Source organism: Erinaceus europaeus, chromosome 5 (genome assembly GCF_950295315.1).
Source record: "Erinaceus europaeus chromosome 5, mEriEur2.1, whole genome shotgun sequence".
In the NCBI taxonomy this organism is placed as follows: Eukaryota; Metazoa; Chordata; class Mammalia; order Eulipotyphla; family Erinaceidae; genus Erinaceus; species Erinaceus europaeus.
In genome coordinates, this window is record NC_080166.1 from 111,214,697 (window position 1) to 111,232,193 (window position 17,497).

The following is a 17,497-nucleotide window of genomic DNA, read 5'->3' on the forward strand; positions in this document are numbered from 1 at the left end:
AATGGCAGAATAAATGCTAGACATCTTATTCAGAGAGTCTGCAGAACAAACGAGCTTCTCAAGCAAATCTCAAAAACAGTTCTGGGTAGATGAGTCACCAAGAAAAAGATAAAAAGACAAGTTCTGATGTTTTAATATAGAAATTATCTAAATTATAAAGTAATAAAGGTCATTTAAGATCAGTTCCAAATTTCTGTTCTCCTTTGTATTTTCATTAGGGTCCCCTATTTGTAGCTAAGTTCTAGAGACATGGAATTAGTTGAGTCATTGCCCACATAGGAATGTGATGAGATTGAAGGTTGCAGAGATTAGAAAGGATCAGTATGAACAGGAAAATAATAATGAGAATTTTAAATTAAGTCAAAGAAGGGAGCAGTGTCAGTGGTTGTGTGTGTCCATGCCCACATGTCTATATATACTGCCCACATCTTACCACAAATTGTACTTCTCTCACACTCTTAGGAACTGACAGTTAATGAAAAAATATTCACTCATTGTATTGTTAAGAACATATTAAAAAAAAAACAGTGCTGTAAAAACATCTGTGAAGCAAATAAAGATATATATGCTTTGTCCATTTTTAGTTATGTACTGGCTTCATGTATGCATGTAATGTCACACATTTTGAGTTTCTTTTTTTTAAAAAAAGCTATTAGGGCAGAAACTCAGGAAAGCATCTGGATTTTATTTTAGCTCTACCTTAAGAGAAAAACTCCTTTGATCAGAATGTGATTTTTGCCTAAGGCTTAATAAAATTCAATAGATGTTAAACTTTACTTTCTGCCTTGCATGCTTTCTTTATTAAATTATTGAAGATTTCATTTTGGATTAAAAGTAATCAGAGGATTTGATATATCAGTAAGTACCTTAACTCTAAAATCTCAAGCATGAATATGAAATAAATGAATAAAATTTGCCTTGTACTCGTTAATTCTTCTTTTGTGGAATTGAGGGGTTTGGGAGGTAGCTGTTTGAAAAAGTTTTCTAAGTTTCATTAGGTTTGATTCTTATAATTAATAGAGTACTCTGATTATGTTATGGGAAAAAATTCTGAATAGTCTCGTCTTAGTGAGAAAGAGATGTAGATGGCAAACGCTAGAAGAAGAGATGTAGATTCATATGTAATCATTTGGAAATATGAGGGATAGAAGTAAAGTTGGTGTGAATGAGAGAAATGGGACAAAAGGAAAGAGAAACATGAACTATACAAAGTGGAATTTACAAGGGGGAAATGCCTGGCATCACTGCCATCCTGCCTATGATACTCTCTGATTTCCAAATGAAACCACAGGTATTAGCCTGTGGGAATATGTGTAATACCCACCCCTCAGTCAATGATAATAATAACTCCCATTTTCTGAGCCCTCACTGTGCCCAGCCATTATCTCATCACACTGTCATTAGCCACTAAGAGTTAGACACTATTACCTCTACTTTATTGAGGAAAATGAGCCCAAAGAGATAGATCAATCTGTCTGTGCATCATCACAGCATAAGTGGAGGAATGTGGATGAAACCACTGTCAGGTTGGTGCCAGAGTCCATGTTCCATGCAGCTTTCTTCTACCCCGGCAATGTGAAGTAGGTAAAAGATCTTTTTCATTTGAGTTCCGAAGCCGGCCCAATGGGAGGTAAATGCTCTTCAATCCCATCTTAACAGTGTGGTTCAGGGAGAGAGGGCTCCTGTGTCTAGTGGAAGTCACAGTATACTGTGATGGATAGTTTTGGGACACATTTCCTCTCATAAACCAGTATAGCTTTTGCTGATCTAAGATGCTGTTTTGTAACTCTTAGTTAAATGATGCGTTCTTATTTCCTTTGTTCTCACCTAAACAAGGGATTTGGAAGGAAGGTGATTTTTGGATTTAGAAGTTCGAGTGACAAATTATTCGATCTTTTTTGAGTTTCTTCTACTCTCCAGAGTAAAGTGGGGGAAAATATGCACTTGCAAGGTGGTTTTGAAAATTAAATTAGAGTACAAAGACTACGTAACAGGATGTGTTTAAAACAATTGTGCCATTAATGCACCCAGGAGTTCTGGGGGTGGGCATTGTGTGGAAATGTACCCTCTCTTATCCTATAGCCTTGTCAATATTTCCATTTTATAAATAAAAATATTTTTAAAAAGTACCTAGGAAAGGGGGCTGGCAAAAAGTGATACAGTGCACTGATATGGCTGATAAAGTGCATATACACAAGGACTCAGGTTAGAGGTACCCCCAGGCCACCACATAAAACCTCCTGTGTGTGTGGGGTGGTAGGAACAGAGAGGGCCGATGGAAGGAGAGTTCCAGGAGCAGTGGAATGGTATTGCAGTGTATCTCACCTCATCCTCTCCCCCATCTGAGTCCCTACAATAAACCTTGAGGCTAATAATAATAATAATATACCTAAGGAAGTGAATAAGTAAGTACTCATACTTTCCTTCCTATAAAAATTGAAATCCATGTGTCAGCAACCGTACTGTAAACCATTAATTCCTCAATAAAATTATTAAATGATAAATAGAAATAAAAACTGATATAGAGCCAGGTTAAATGCTCACATTACAGTGCACATGGATTCAGGTTCAAGCCCCTGTTCCCATCTGTAGGGGGGAAGCTTCATAAGTGGTGAAACAGAGCTGTCGGTGTCTATCTCTCTCCCCTCTCAATTTCTCTCTGTCTCTATTCAATAATAAATCATATATTTTGGTGTCTATCTCTCTCCCTTCTCAATTTCTCTCTGTCTCTATTCAATAATAAATCATATATTTTAAAAAAGAAATGAAAACTGATATTGACAATTGATCTTAGTCCTATTTAGTCAAATATGGATTCTTCAGTTCATATTTTAGTTCTTATTTCTCTTAGTATTTGATGAAATTGGGACACTTTAAAATACTATACTAACCTTCAGCATTGCACAGAGAAAGGCAACTAATTTTCTGGTCCATTTATTAGCTAGAGCTCCCTAAGTACAGGCCAAAACAGCTCTGGCTCTGTTTACAACCATATCCAATTAAACACAAATCTAATTTGCAAATTGTTATCACCCTTAGACTCCAGATTTCTTTTCTTCCCTTGCCTGGGAAGCATTCATATGCTTCCATATGCAGTCATTTACATATGTGAAGGCCAAGTCTCTTTTTATGTAGGCAGTTCTGACTGCTTTGGATTGTATTTCTGATGTCCCTCGTGTTTGATATTCCTCCCAAGCTAGATTCGTCTTAAAATTTTATGAATATGTTTTTGATAACAGCTTCTCTTCCTGACCCCCCCCCCAACATTAATAAAAATACTGAATTAGAAAAAGACCTCAAATAAAACCTTATGGTAATTCCACTTACTATAATCCATCAGTTCAACAAGATTTCCTCAGGAATTTACTCTCTTCATTCCAATATGCGCCTATGATGACTTCCACATACCTGGAACTGATAATGAAGAGTTGGATAGGCCCATATTTACCATTTTCAAATATTTCATATATGAACTACCAGGTAAAGTCATTCAGTGTTTCAGTGCCATCTTAGAACTTTTCCGTTATTACAAACTGAAAACAGTTTAAGTAGATCCAGTACAGTTTACAAAAAAAGTTGAAGAATTAGTATTAATTCATCAAATATGAAAACTATTGAATAATGACTATGTGTTTGTGTTATATATTAGTTATTTTATTTTATTTTATTGCCTCCAGGGTTATCGCTGGTACTGGATGCCAGCACTACGAATCCGCTGCTCTTGGAGGCCATTTTTTCCCTTTTATTGCCCTTGTTGTTTATAGTTGCTGTTGTTATTACTATTGATGGATAGAACAGAGAGAAATCAACAGAGAAGGGGAAGATAGAGGGGGAGAGAAAGATAGACACCTGTTGACCTGCTTCACCACCCAGGAAGTGACCCCCCCTGCAGGTGGGGAGCCAGGTGCTTGAACCGGGATCCTTACTCTGGTCCTTGCACTTTGCACCATGTGTGCTTAACCAGCTGCTCTACAGCCTGGAGCTGTTGCCGTTATTATTGTTATTGTTGTTATTGCTGTTTTGTTATTGTTGTTGGATAGGACAGAGAGAAATCGAGAGAGGAGGGGAGATAAAGAGGGGGAGAAAGAGACAGATACCTGCAGACCTGCCACACTGTTTGTGAAGCAACCCCCTGCAGGTGGGGAGCCCAGGACTTGAATCTGGATCCTTACACTGGTCCATGTGCTTGGAGGCATGTGCACTTAACCGCTGCACTACTGCCTGACCCCCTATATATTAGTTCTAGACCAATTCACAGACAAAGAAGCAGACAATTTGGGAACACAATGGAGAGATTATTTGGTGGGGTTGACTTAAATGCCTAGAGTATGCAATGGTATGAATTGAACAATAAATTGAGTTAGTCAAAGTGTCTTACTGTGCTTCCCTGCCTTGGCAAATTACATCTGTGATCTATATGTCATCCTCCCTTAGTAGGTCAGCTCTACCAGTATCAGGGGTCTATCAGGAAAATATTTTGTGTAAATCCAGTAATATTTTAACTGCTGAATATGAACTGACAATATAGTTATCATTTGATATTAGTAGTAAATGTCAGACAATAATTATGTACATCTTGTGTTCTGTTTTATTTAGTTATATCATCACCAGAACTTTACTGCTCTAAGTCAACTTTCTGAGGTAGAGACAAAGGGGGAGAAAGCAAGAGGATAGAGGAAGAGAGAAAGGTACAGGGGGTTGGGTATGGCTGGAATGGTTATGCAAACTATGTCTGAACCTCTGAGGTCACAGGTTTAACCCCTAGCATCAAATGAGCCAGAACTGAGTAGTGCTTTGGGGTCTCTCTAACCCACTCACTCCTTCTTTATCTCTCTCACTGAAATAAAATAAAATACTTTAGAAAATAGGCAGAGAAAGAAAGAGAGCATGCACTTGTGACGCCACAGTACCAAAGCTTATCCCCCACCCAGTGATCTAGTCCTCCCATGAGGCTAAATCCTCAGTTGAGGTCAGTGTCACAAACTCCTTTGGTGAGTTCTCTAACTGGTCGCCAAAGTTTGTTAGGTGGATGGCAGAGATGTCTAGTAACTCAACACCATTTGTTTTCACTTCTTCTTCTGCAGAATTGAGTTGTTGAGATATGTGACTAATTCTTAACCATTCATTGGAAACAATTACATTAATTTTGGGTAAGTCTAATTCTGTCTTTCCTCATTTTCCCTTAAATTGTGAGGACATGAGGCTGGGTGGTGGTGCACCAGGTTACAGTGTCTAAGGACCCTGGTTTGAGCCCTGGGTCCCCACCTGCAGGGGGTAAGCTTCAGGAGTGGTGAAGCAGGACTGCAGGTGTCTCTCTATCTTTCTCTCCCCTCTCCATTTCTGACTATTTCTATCTAATAAATAAATAAAGGTAATAAAAAAAATAAAAAATTGTGAGGACACAAAGCTCTTGGGGAGGGTATTGGAGCATAGCATCTGAAAATTATACCTAGAGGAAATCACTTTCTGAATGACACCTGCATTATTACATAAATTAGGAATAAAGAGCAATCAGGTGGTAGCACAGTGGGTTCAGTGCACATGGTGCAAAGCACAAGGACCAGCTATAAGGATCCCAATTCAAGCTCCCAGCTCTCCACCTGCAGGAGGGTCATTTTACAATTGGTGAAGCAGGTCTTCAGGTGTCTATCTTTCTCTCCCCCTCTCTGTCTTCCCCTCCTCTCTCGATTTCTCTCTGTGCTATCCAACAACAATAACATCAATGGCAAAAATAACAATAAGGACAACAACAAGGGCAACAAAACGGGACTAAATGGCCTCCAGGAGCAGTGGATTTGTAGTGCAGGTACTGAATCCCAGCAATAACCCTGGGGGGGGGGGGAAGGAAAAGAAAAAAAATTTTTTTAAAAAGAAGTTCTGTTGTCATGGTGTCTTTCCCCCTGTTTCTCTCCCCCCCCTCCCCTTCTCTCTCTCTTTCCTTCCTTCATTCACTTATTAATTCAAGAGGTGTTTTCTTGAGTACAGAGTAAAAGGTATTGGAGATATAGAAACAAACATACCATGACTCTTGTCCTGAAGGAGTTAACAATCTGGTACATGGAACAATCACATAATCAGAAACCTACAGTTTGGTAAGTGTAACTGGCATTTCCCCCCTTTATTAGGGGGATTAATGGTTTACAGTCAACAGAAAAGTCGTTGGTACATGTGTAATATTTCTCAGTTTTCCATTTAACACTCTAACCCCCCACCTAGGTCCCCCTCCATCATCATATTCCAGGACCTGAACACTCCCCCCCACCCCAAAATCCTTTACTTTGGTGCAATACATGTTTTTGCCTCTCTGTCAGGGAATTGTGAGGAGCCTCACAGAGCATCCTGTATTCCTGATACTATGGCCTATCTACATAATTACTGTTTTGCCTGAAAGATCCCCACTCATTCCATTCCTTTGATCTATCTTCTTTCTACCCTCGAGACCCTCCCTGCCTGCAGGGTAATATTAATCCTACCAGTTAAAACCCTTGCAATAGTTGCTAAGGAAGTTTCTACCTTCCCATCCCCCCTTTGCCTTTCTCTGCCCCTTTCCTAGCCATTTCCATTTCCGACTTGCCACTTCCTGGTCTTCCCTTTAAAAGCCTGGGCTCTCTGATCAATAAAGAATTGCATTGCCTCGCCATGAGCATGGTTCATGAGTCATCTCCCTGTGATTGCTAAGAGAGTAGCAGCCCAGGCTGGCTCTGGTCACGTTTCTCTCAAACCCAGAGAGTATGTGCCCGGGAAGAGTCACCCCCACGCTAGCCCGGCACCTCTCTGTCTTTCTCTTTTTTTTTTTCTTTTTTTATTGTTGTAATTTTTGTTTTTATTGATGTTGTCATTGTTGGATAGGACAGAGAGAAGTGGAGAAAGGAGGGTAAGACAGAGAAAGGGAGGAAAAGATAGACACCTACAGACTTGTTTTACCGCCTGTGAAGAGACTCCCCTGCAGGTGGGGAGCTGGGGGCTCAAACCAGGATCCTTATGCCGGTCCTTAGGCTTTGTGCCATGTGCACTTAACCTACTCCACTACCACCCAGCTCCTTCTGTCTCTCTTTCTACCTGAAAAAGTCAGCCTGGACTGGCAAAGCCAGTAGTAGATCACTAAAAATTTATCCTATTAGATAGGTCATTGGGTGAGCCCTCCCCGCCCATTAAAGATGGGCCATTGTATTTGACATTAAAAGAAGGTCAACTACCTGCTTCTTTAAACAGCTTTCCATTTTGGACTTACTATTTTCTTTCTGATTAATTCTGTCAGAAAAGATCCCTCTTATTTCAAGCTAGCAAAACAGCTCACTTAGTACAACTACTTTGCCATATTCATGATCTTGGTTTCAGTCCAGCCTCCATATCACTGAAAGAAACTTTGATTCTGGGTCTGGGATATCTATTTTTCTACCTGAAAAAGTTGGCCTAGAGAAGTGAAGTTGCCAGTGACAACAGCAAATTAAGAACTTTCTGGTCCCCCCTTTTTTTTTCCTCCAGAGTCAACCACCATCAGTAAATGGTATGATTTATTAAACTGGAGACAACTAAATCCTCCTTCTTCTTTTCCTTCTCCTCCTCCTTCTCCTCTCTCTCCTCTTCCTTTTCACCTTCTCCAGACCACAGACTGTTTCTGTTTAATCCATTATCGAGTTCTATTGTTCCAGTCTACAATGTCCATCTAGAATTTATCTATTTCCCTCCCTCTCCACTGTTATCTATTGGGCCAAGTCACCACCAGCTTTGTTCACTCAGCCAATAGTGAACTGGTTCTACTAGCCACAGTACACTCACAATACAACAACAGAGAGAATCTAAAAGTTATATAGCAGATCACATAATGTAAGTTCCATGAGAGTATATATATCTTTCTTTCTCTCTCTTTTTTTAAACTACAGAAACTCCAGTGCATGTACAAACTATTGTATTTACTGTTGAATGTAAAACATTAATTCTCCAATAAAGAAATAAAAAAAAGAAAAAATATTGACTACCTTTTGAAAAAAAAATCCACATGGTGTGGTACAAAAACAATCACTCTTTTTCCAAAATTCCTTCCAATTACAGGCTTAAAAAAAAAAAAAAGAAACTCCAGTGCATATTATTATCAGTATCTGACAAACTGAAGCCAGTACTTTTTTATTTACTGCCTGTGAAGCAACCCATCCTTATGCCGGTCCTACAGCTTCTTGCAATGTGTCCTTAAACTACTACACCACCACCTGGTGCCCAAGTGTTAGTGTTCTTTTTTAAAAAAAAAATTAAATTTTTAAGATGTTTATTATTATTATGTTTTATTTATAAAAAGGAAACATTGACAAAACCATAGGATAAGAGTGGTACAACTCCACACAATTTTCACCATCAGAATTCTGCTTCTCATCCCCTCCCCTGGTAGCTTTCCCATTCCTCATCCCTCTGGGAGTATGGACCCAGGGTCATTATGGGATGCAAAAGGTGGAAGGTCTGGCTTCTGTAATTGCTTCTCCGCTGAACATGGGCATTGACAGGTGGATCCATACTCCCAGCCTCTCTCTCTCTTTCCCTAGTGGGGCGAGGCTCTGGGGAAATGAAGCTCCAGGACACATTGATGGGGTTGTCTGTTTGGGGAAGTCTGGTCGGCATCATGCTAGCATCTGGAACCTGGTGGTTGACAAGACAGTTAACATAAAAAGCCAAACAAATTGTTGATCAACCATGAACTTAAAGGCTGGACTAGGCAGATGAAGAGTTAGGGGGGTCTCTGTTTTGTAGATAGCTAGTAGGCCTATTTTAGTTCTATTCCAAAGGGCCTGTGACTATACTTGTTTTTTCCCCCCTGAACCTGAAATCTGATATGCAGGTGCATCTAAGTTATTGTCTGGGGAGATGGTGTCATGGCTGGAAAAAAGACCAGAAAGTTGGATCAGGAAAGAGAGTAGCTCCCAAATATGGGAAAGGTGTATAAATATTGTTGACTGTAAACCCCATAGATTTGATGTGATCTGGGGCCCATAATTGGCTTAGGAGCCTATGTGACCTCTGCATCCCTATAGATCTGAGTTCACATTCTGTGGTCATGAGTAGGAACATTCCAAGCTGCTCCAATATCAGGACCCATCTTCCTTGGGTGGAACATAGAGTATGTTTTCCATCCTCCCTTCAGAGGATGGAACATTCTCTGCCATTGTCGATCCAAGTTGAGGGCAAGGTTCTATGGGGGGTCCATAAAAGGGTCTATTATGTTGTACTGGATAGAGATGACTGGTAATATTAGGGAGAGGGACTTATTCAAGGTCTAGGCCTGTCATGTCTGTTTGGGAATCTCAGGACTTCCCAACTAGGGCCCCAGCTAATGGGATGGGCTGATAGTGACTAAAGAGTCATCATTAAAGTATGCCAGTCTCTTGCCCTTATTCAGCTTTTGCAGTCCTTGCTTTGATAAGGTTAGTTTTGGAGTGAGGGGGTTTAACATTTTACAGTTGACAGTAAATGTAATAGTTTTTACATGCATAGCATTTCTCATTTTTCCACACAATAATACAACCCCCACTGGGTCCTCTGAGAAGGCAGTATTTTTAAATCAATGAGCAAATCCTAAAGTTTCCAGATACATCATACATTATATATAGAGATCAGCAACATAAGTAAGTATAAGTCTAATCAGTAGCAACAGTGGAAATTAGAAGAAAATGATTCAATACCTTGCAGAATTTTTTTCTAGTTAAATTTTCCCTTATACCTAACAAATTAAAAATCAGACATTTAAAAATATATGACGTCTTAAAAGTATGTCTATGAACTCTTTCTCCAGAAGTTACAGGGTGGGTCTATGTCACTAACAGAGAAAGATGACTATAAGACAGGAAGATATGGAGTCTAGGAATACAGAACTCTACAAAGGAGAGGAGCATCGAGGATTCCTATATGACACTAGGAGGGACTCTGGATGATAGCTGAGTAGTGTTCTTATAAAAGCAATGTACTATATGGCAACAGAGTGTAAGCATACTTACAGTCTGGTATAGGAAAATGGAGAACTAAGAAACAATGGAGGTGCTGGGTGGTGGTACACCGGGCTAGGCTCACACAGTATTATCAGCAAGGATCTGGCTTCAAGCCCTCCCTTCAAGAATGGTGAAAGAGGTCTGTCTGCAGGTGTCTTTCTTCCTCTCGCCCTCTCTATCTTTCCCTTCCTTCTCAATTTCTACCTGTCCTATAGAATCAAAATAGAAAAAGAAAAGAAAAGAAACAATAGAAGCTATTGGTGATCATAGATACATCTGGCTACCTTCAGAAGAAGTTCATAGTCTATAGGGAATTTCAAGAAAGACCAGCTAGAAACACAGGAAATTAAAGAAAGGCAAAGACTAGGCTCTTATCACCTTTGATATTTTTGCTAAGAAATGGTAAGAGCCTAATCTTTCCCTTTCTTTAGTTCACTCAGTTCTGAGTAATTCTCATCATAAAATGAACATAATATTGATTTAATTAAATTCTGTGGTGTAGTTCAATTGGAAGGATTGAAGCTGGGTAAATAGCTAAAGTTTCATTTTCCATAGCAAAAGCAAGATAGGTAATGCCTATATGTACAAATGTATAATTGCAATATTTGATATCATTCATTATTTTGATTATTACTGCTTTTACAAAGCAACTTAAGCTAAAAACACACAAAAGGGCATGTCTACATCTATCCTATATACAAAATTTTACAAATAGTAATAAAAAGCAAATTTGGTGGAAGAGATAGTAGAATTCTGACAGCTGACTTTTAGAAGTAAGGCTACAGGGGCTGGGCAGTGACACAGTAGGTTAAGCTCACATGGCATGAAGCTTAAGGACCCGCATAACGATCCTGGTTCAAGCCCCCAGCTCCCCACCTTCAAGAGGGTCACTTCACAGGCAGTGAAGCAGGTCTGCAGGTGTCTATCTTCCTCTCCCCCTCTCTGTCTTCTCCTCTCTTGATTTCTCTCTGTCTGATCAACAATAATGACAGTAATAACAACAACAACTATTAAAAAGGGCAACAAAGGGGACAAAAAAAACAAATAAGGCTACAAATCAGGGGAAAGTGAGTCGGTTTGGATGTGGCCTGTTAGCCATAAGTACTGAAGTAGTAACAAATGAATTTTTAAATGTACCACTGATAATTATTCAGTGCTGAGACCTTCACATCATACTACACTTTGTGAATAAAATAATGCATTTTCTGTTTTTCCTAATCATATTATACATCCTAAAATGTATATGATGAGAAAGCATGGTATATATTTAAAATTATATGGTCAAATAAGTTTATAATTACATAAATGGGCAAAAGGTAGGTAGCATAATGGCTATGCAAAGAGACTCACATGCCTGAAGCTCCAAAGTCCCAGGTTCAATCCCCCATACCACCATAAACCAGAGCTGATCAGTACTCTGGTTAAGAAAAAAATAATAATAATAAGTCAAAATATAATTACATAAATATCTTGATCTATTAATTTTATATATTTTATATTTTAAAGAAATTTTGAACAGGGTTTCTTGATAGAAAATATTGTATCAGAACTCTTCATCTACTTATATTAAAATCTCTGAGACTGGGAGTCGGGCTGTAGTGCAGCAGGTTAAGTGCAGGTGGCGCAAAGCACAAGGACCGGCATAAGGATCCCGGTTCGAACCCTGGCTCCCCACCTGCAGGGGAGTCGCTTCACAAGTGGTGAAGCAGGTCTGCAGGTGTCTATCTTTCTCTCCTCCTCTCTGTCTTCCCCTCCTCTCTCCATTTCTCTCTGTCCTGTCCAACAACGACAACAACAATAATAACTACAATAATAAAACAACAAGGGCAGCAAAAGGGAATAAATAAATAAAATAAATATTAAAAAAAACAAACAAACAAAATCTCTGAGACTATGTGCAAGCTACTTTATTGCAATCAACCATATTTCCTAATATTAGGAAAATAAATGGATGTATGTCACAAGTTCAGTTCAACCTGTTTTAAACAGTGATTACCCAACAAGTTGTTGTTATTGTTATTTTGCTGTCTTCTTTATTATTTTTATTTTCCAATTCTTGGTGGAACAAAAGAAAACATTATAAGAGAATGGAGTTCAAAGGTATTTCACATTAGAGATTTTAAGAGTCACTTTTTAAAATGAGAGAAAGGTAGACACCTGCAAACCTGTTTCACCGCCTGTGAAGTGACCTCCTGCAGGTGGGGAGCCAGGGCTGCAACCCAGATGCTTACTTGGGTCCTTGAGCTTTGCACCATGTGCTCTTAACCCACTGTGCTACTGACCGGCCATGGTGAGCTAACTTTTTTAAACAGAGCTTTTTTTCCTCTCCTTTTTGAGGTCATGAAAACAGATGTTTTCATATGACTAATTTTTTGTCACTTTGCAACAGTATAAGTGCTCTTCCAGTGAAGAGTTAACCTATAGCCACCACACAGGTGACAGATGAGGTAGCCAAGCTCTGGAAGTAATTGCTACAGGAGCATGTCAATGCCATCTGGGGTTGTGTCTCTGATGAATCATGCACTATAAGTAGCTAAAATTTTGCCAACTCAGGAATGCCAAAGAAAAGTGGAATAAGTAAGTAAAAGTTAAAAGGGCAATTAAAGATGTATGATCTTCAGATAGCCTCCATGCACCTACAGTTCCCCAAAGTTTGTTCATAACCACAGAAACTTCAGGTGTGTGTCTCTGTATGTGTGATTTTCATAAAGATAAAGCTATTAGGGAGTCAGGTGGTAGCGCAGCTGGTTAAGCGCACATATCGCTTAAGGATTCCGGTTTGAGCCCCTGGCTCCCCACAGTCACCTCACAGGCGGTAAAGCAGGTCTGCAGGTGTCTATTTTTCTCTCCTTTTCTCCCCCCCACCCCATTTCTCTCTGTCCTATCCAACAATGACGACGTCAATAACAACAACAATGATAACTACAACAATAAAACAAGGGCAACAAAAAGGGAATAAATAAATAAAAATTTAAAAAGATAAAGCTATTTTATTTGACAATGTTGAGTTCATTCAAAAATTATATATTTCTCTCCTTTTAATAAAATGGTTTGTACTGATTTCCTAAAAGCTATTCACAATATGCAAAGTGCTTAATTTGACATGTCTAGTATTGTAATTATGGCCAGTTTGAGATACCTAGTACAGTGCACTTGTAGGCATCAATAATTATAGTGTTTCAATAAAAATAGCCAAACAAATCTGCCTTTCCAGATCAACCAAAGCAGTGAGTGGCTTTTCTCTTGTGCTGGCAACTAGTCTTACAACTTTTATTTCTGGGCTCAGCTGCATTCTGCTACATTCTACAATATTTCAGAAAACTCGATTCATACCCTTAGTCATCTAGAAAGCAACAAACACATCTGCATTTATTTTATTGTTGTTATTATCTGCATTAGATTTGACTGCTATAAGCAGAAAACCTTCCATCCCTGATATTTTATTTCTGTAAACATGCCGTCTGTAATATATCTGGGTTTGTCTCTCTTAGGTACCATTCTCTTTCAGATTTTAAGTGTCGCATATCTTTTCCAATGCATGTTAATTCGTATTATTAACCAGTTTGTTTTTGCGTGATACACTGTATTCAATGTTTTTATTTTTTTCTTTGTAAGTGGTTTCAAAGATAGTATATTTATCTTCAGGAAAAGAACAAACTCAATTCTCTAATGTAGTTGCCAGGCCAGCTCAACATATCCTGGGGCTGCTCTGGCAAAGGGCTGTAAAAGATTGGTATTGATATTATGTGGCATTCAAATTGTCAAGCTCCCAACAGTAGGAAGAGCATTTGGAAAGTCTGGCCATGTGGCAGCTAATTACACTATTATAAACTAAATTTACAACAGGTGAATTGTAGGCTATGCATTGAAAACAAAGCACCCAAACCTTCTTTCAATTACTCCCCCATAAATTGAGGGAAGAAGTCGGTATACTGATAGAGATAGCTTGAAAATATTGCACACGTCCTACATGATTTTCATTATTTCACATACAATTTGTCGGTGTTGCTTAGTTTTTACTACCCTCTTGCAACTCATATTCTTTGTATTCTTTGAATTTTTACACAGAGACTCCTTCCAGGCATTAAAATATAGCTATAGAAACCTATGTCTCCTAGCACAGCACTAAAATACTCTTTGAGTTTCCTTCACAGGAACTTATTGTACTTCTAAAAATGCAATCCAGACCTGGTCTTTAAATTTAAAGTCAGCTTTGAGATTCTTGTCCTTTAAAACTTATTAAGCATCTAGACAAATGTACGTTTTATATCAGGCATGATCCATGTGTCATTGACAGCAGAGATCCAAAGTGCTATGGAAATTTCCTGGTGCATATTATAAACTGTTGTTTGCCATCTTGGCTGGATAATCCTGCCTCATTTATTGAAGGGCCATTTCAGCTGCACTGTCAACAGCAGAGGAGGATCAGGTCACCTTTCCTAGAATATTACATAAAAAGCTGTCAAATGTTCAGGATTATATGCACATTACGTGCTCTAAGATTTCAAGCATATCAGTATTAGTGAAAAGGATTTAATGGTTTTGTCATCATTCTGCTTAAGATTTCTTTACTCTCATGATAAGATCTTGCAATTGTATGACCACAATTTTATTACAGCCAGTTATTTGTGTACGAGGAACCACGTTGGCAGGTTTATCTGGTTACTCTTATAAATGTTGGAACAGCACATTTTTAGAATAAAAAATTATCTAATCTATCTTATCTTTCAACATTAAATATGCACTCCCTCTACTTCCCAGCCACATAATCCCAGTATTTCAACCCCCACTTTTTACATTTGGAGGACCAATTTCATTATGAAAAGCACAGCTCTCCAGTAAGACCACAGTGGTTAATTTTGGAGCGTATTTACTTTAAGTCATGAACATTTTATATTGTATTAAGAGACAACTGCTTCTAGTTATTGTACATAATTAATACAGTGGGCATGAACAAGCAAATATATTTGTAGCCTTTGAACATTCAAAAAAGCAAGTTGTTGGGGAGTGAGGAGGACATAGACCTTTGGTGGTGAGAATGGTGTGAAACTATACTCCTATTAATTTACAATCTTATAGTAACAATTAACATGTCAAGGGAAAAATAGATTTAATATTTCAAGTTCTTTAACTGCCTAGATTTTAGTTCTGAATATATATATATATATATATATATATATATATATATATTGTCTAAATATTTTATGTCTCAAATTTGTAAGCTCACACTGGGCTTAAATTGTTTAAGCAGTTCTAAAATATTTTTTTCCTAAACTACCTAAGTTATCTACAACCTTAGATCAGATAGATCAAAGTCATTTGCTCTTGTCTGTGTCTAAGATATTACTAATATCCTTAAATGAAATAAAGCATGGTAAGGTAAAGTATATTACAGTAAATACTAACCATTGGGTTTTCAAAGAAAGATAAACTCCCAATTAACTTGATTATAATAATAATTAACTGTGGGAGTCGGGCTGTAGCGCAGCGGGTTAAGCGCAGGTGGCACAAAGCACAAGGACCGGCATAAGGATCCCAGTTCGAACCCCGGCTCCCCACCTGCAGGGGAGTCGCTTCACAGGTGGTGAAGCAGGTCTGCAGGTGTCTATCTTTCTCTCCTCCTCTCTGTCTTCCCCTCCTCTCTCCATTTCTCTCTGTCCTATCCAACAACGACAACAACAATAATAACTACAACAATAAAACAACAAGGGCAACAAAAGGGAATAAATAAATAAATTAAATAAATATTAATAATAATAATTAACTGTTACCATTTTAAACTCTAAGAGTACAAGGAATCCTTCCCATTCTCTTTAAAATCCATGTTTCTCCTAATCCTGGAACCTCTGGGATTTCACTTATATTTCTTTATGTTTCTTCTCTTTTATTGCCTCTGTTCCCAACTAAATCAACACTATCAGTGCCACCATGCCAAGTTATGCTACTGTCTTTTTGCTGCTGATTGTCTCCAGAGGTGGCAAGCCTGAGATATCAACCTCCAACTCATTTAAGCTGGTGGGGTCTTTCCTAGCACATGGCACTATGTGGTCTCATTTCATATGTAGTGTTTTCTAACAAAGTTACAGATTCTTCATAGAGGGTAGGGCCTAGGGTACTGGGTGCATGTATACAGATATCCATAAGTTAAGGGCAACTATATACCCCAAAGTATATATGCTAAATAATCCTCTGTGATTAAATTTAGTCATACAAAGTTAAGCAATCTAGTTTAATGGCTTAAAGAAGTCATTAAATGAATTCTCTAGACTCCCTCCTCCCCTACACCCTGCTTCCTTCCCTCTATTACTCTGTCTACCCAACTAACTATACATAACAAAGTAAGCAGGATTTACTCTCCCACCTTTTCATCTTTTCTGACATGGCATTAGCACTACCCTCACCCCTTGATCATCTATAGAAGAAATAATGCATACAATTGGCCAAGATATATATACTGGCAAAAAAAATTCAAGTAAAGGACAATTAATGTCCCTATGACAAGCCTTATTAAAATCATCAAAGAAGTAAATGTTAGAAAAAAAAAAGTTAACTTAGACCCCAATAAGATGCAGGTCTGTTTCCTCCCTAACTTCAGACCAGACCCTGTAAAACTACCAACAGTTTGGATACAGCAAACTACACTCAATACTTCAACAAATAGGAGAAAGTCTAGACTTGTTAGACACAGAAGGGACTACAAAAGCTGGAAAAGAGCAAGAGACTGGCTCACTTAATGATGACTGTTTTGGCCAATTCCAGGCCACCTCATGACATGAGGTCCTAATCAGGAAATCTTTGGATTCCCACATAGGTAATATGGGCCTAGTCCTTTAACAGATCCCTCTTTCTACTGTCACCGGTCACTTCCATCAGGAATGTTATCATAAACCCTTTTGTGAGACTCTTTAGAACTTTAACCTCACTATACACTAACAATGGTAAGGACTGTCTGGCTCTCCTAAGCGGGGCTGGGTCATCCTACTCCACCACTCAAGGAAGACTGGTCCTGAAATGAATATAGCCTAGAATGTTCCCAGCTATGACCATGGACTGTGAGCTCAGTCTGACAGGGACTTGGAGGTTATACAGTTTCCAGTGCTAAATATGGATATACATGGGCTCTGGGTCAGATTAACATGGTAAACAGTTAGTTGCATTTATATATATTTTTCAAGTTTGGAAGCTACTCTCTGCCCAAATACGACTTTATAGTTCTATTCTCAACTCTGACAGCATCTACCTAGACAATATTTCTAGTCAACCTCCACATTAGCCATCAAACTCAACCAAAGATTACTAAAACATCCAAAGATTACTAAAACAACCAAAGATTACTAAACATCCCTAAAACTGACTTCCTAGCTTCTTTCTACCCTAAGATCCCTAAATACCCAGAAACTTAATTTAAATATGAAAAGGTCAATTATTCAAAAATAAAAGTTATCAATAATCAACTATTTTTCTAAATATAGAAAGATTTAGATACAATTAGTTTATATTTTGTTTAAAAAAATTGAACCTTCCTT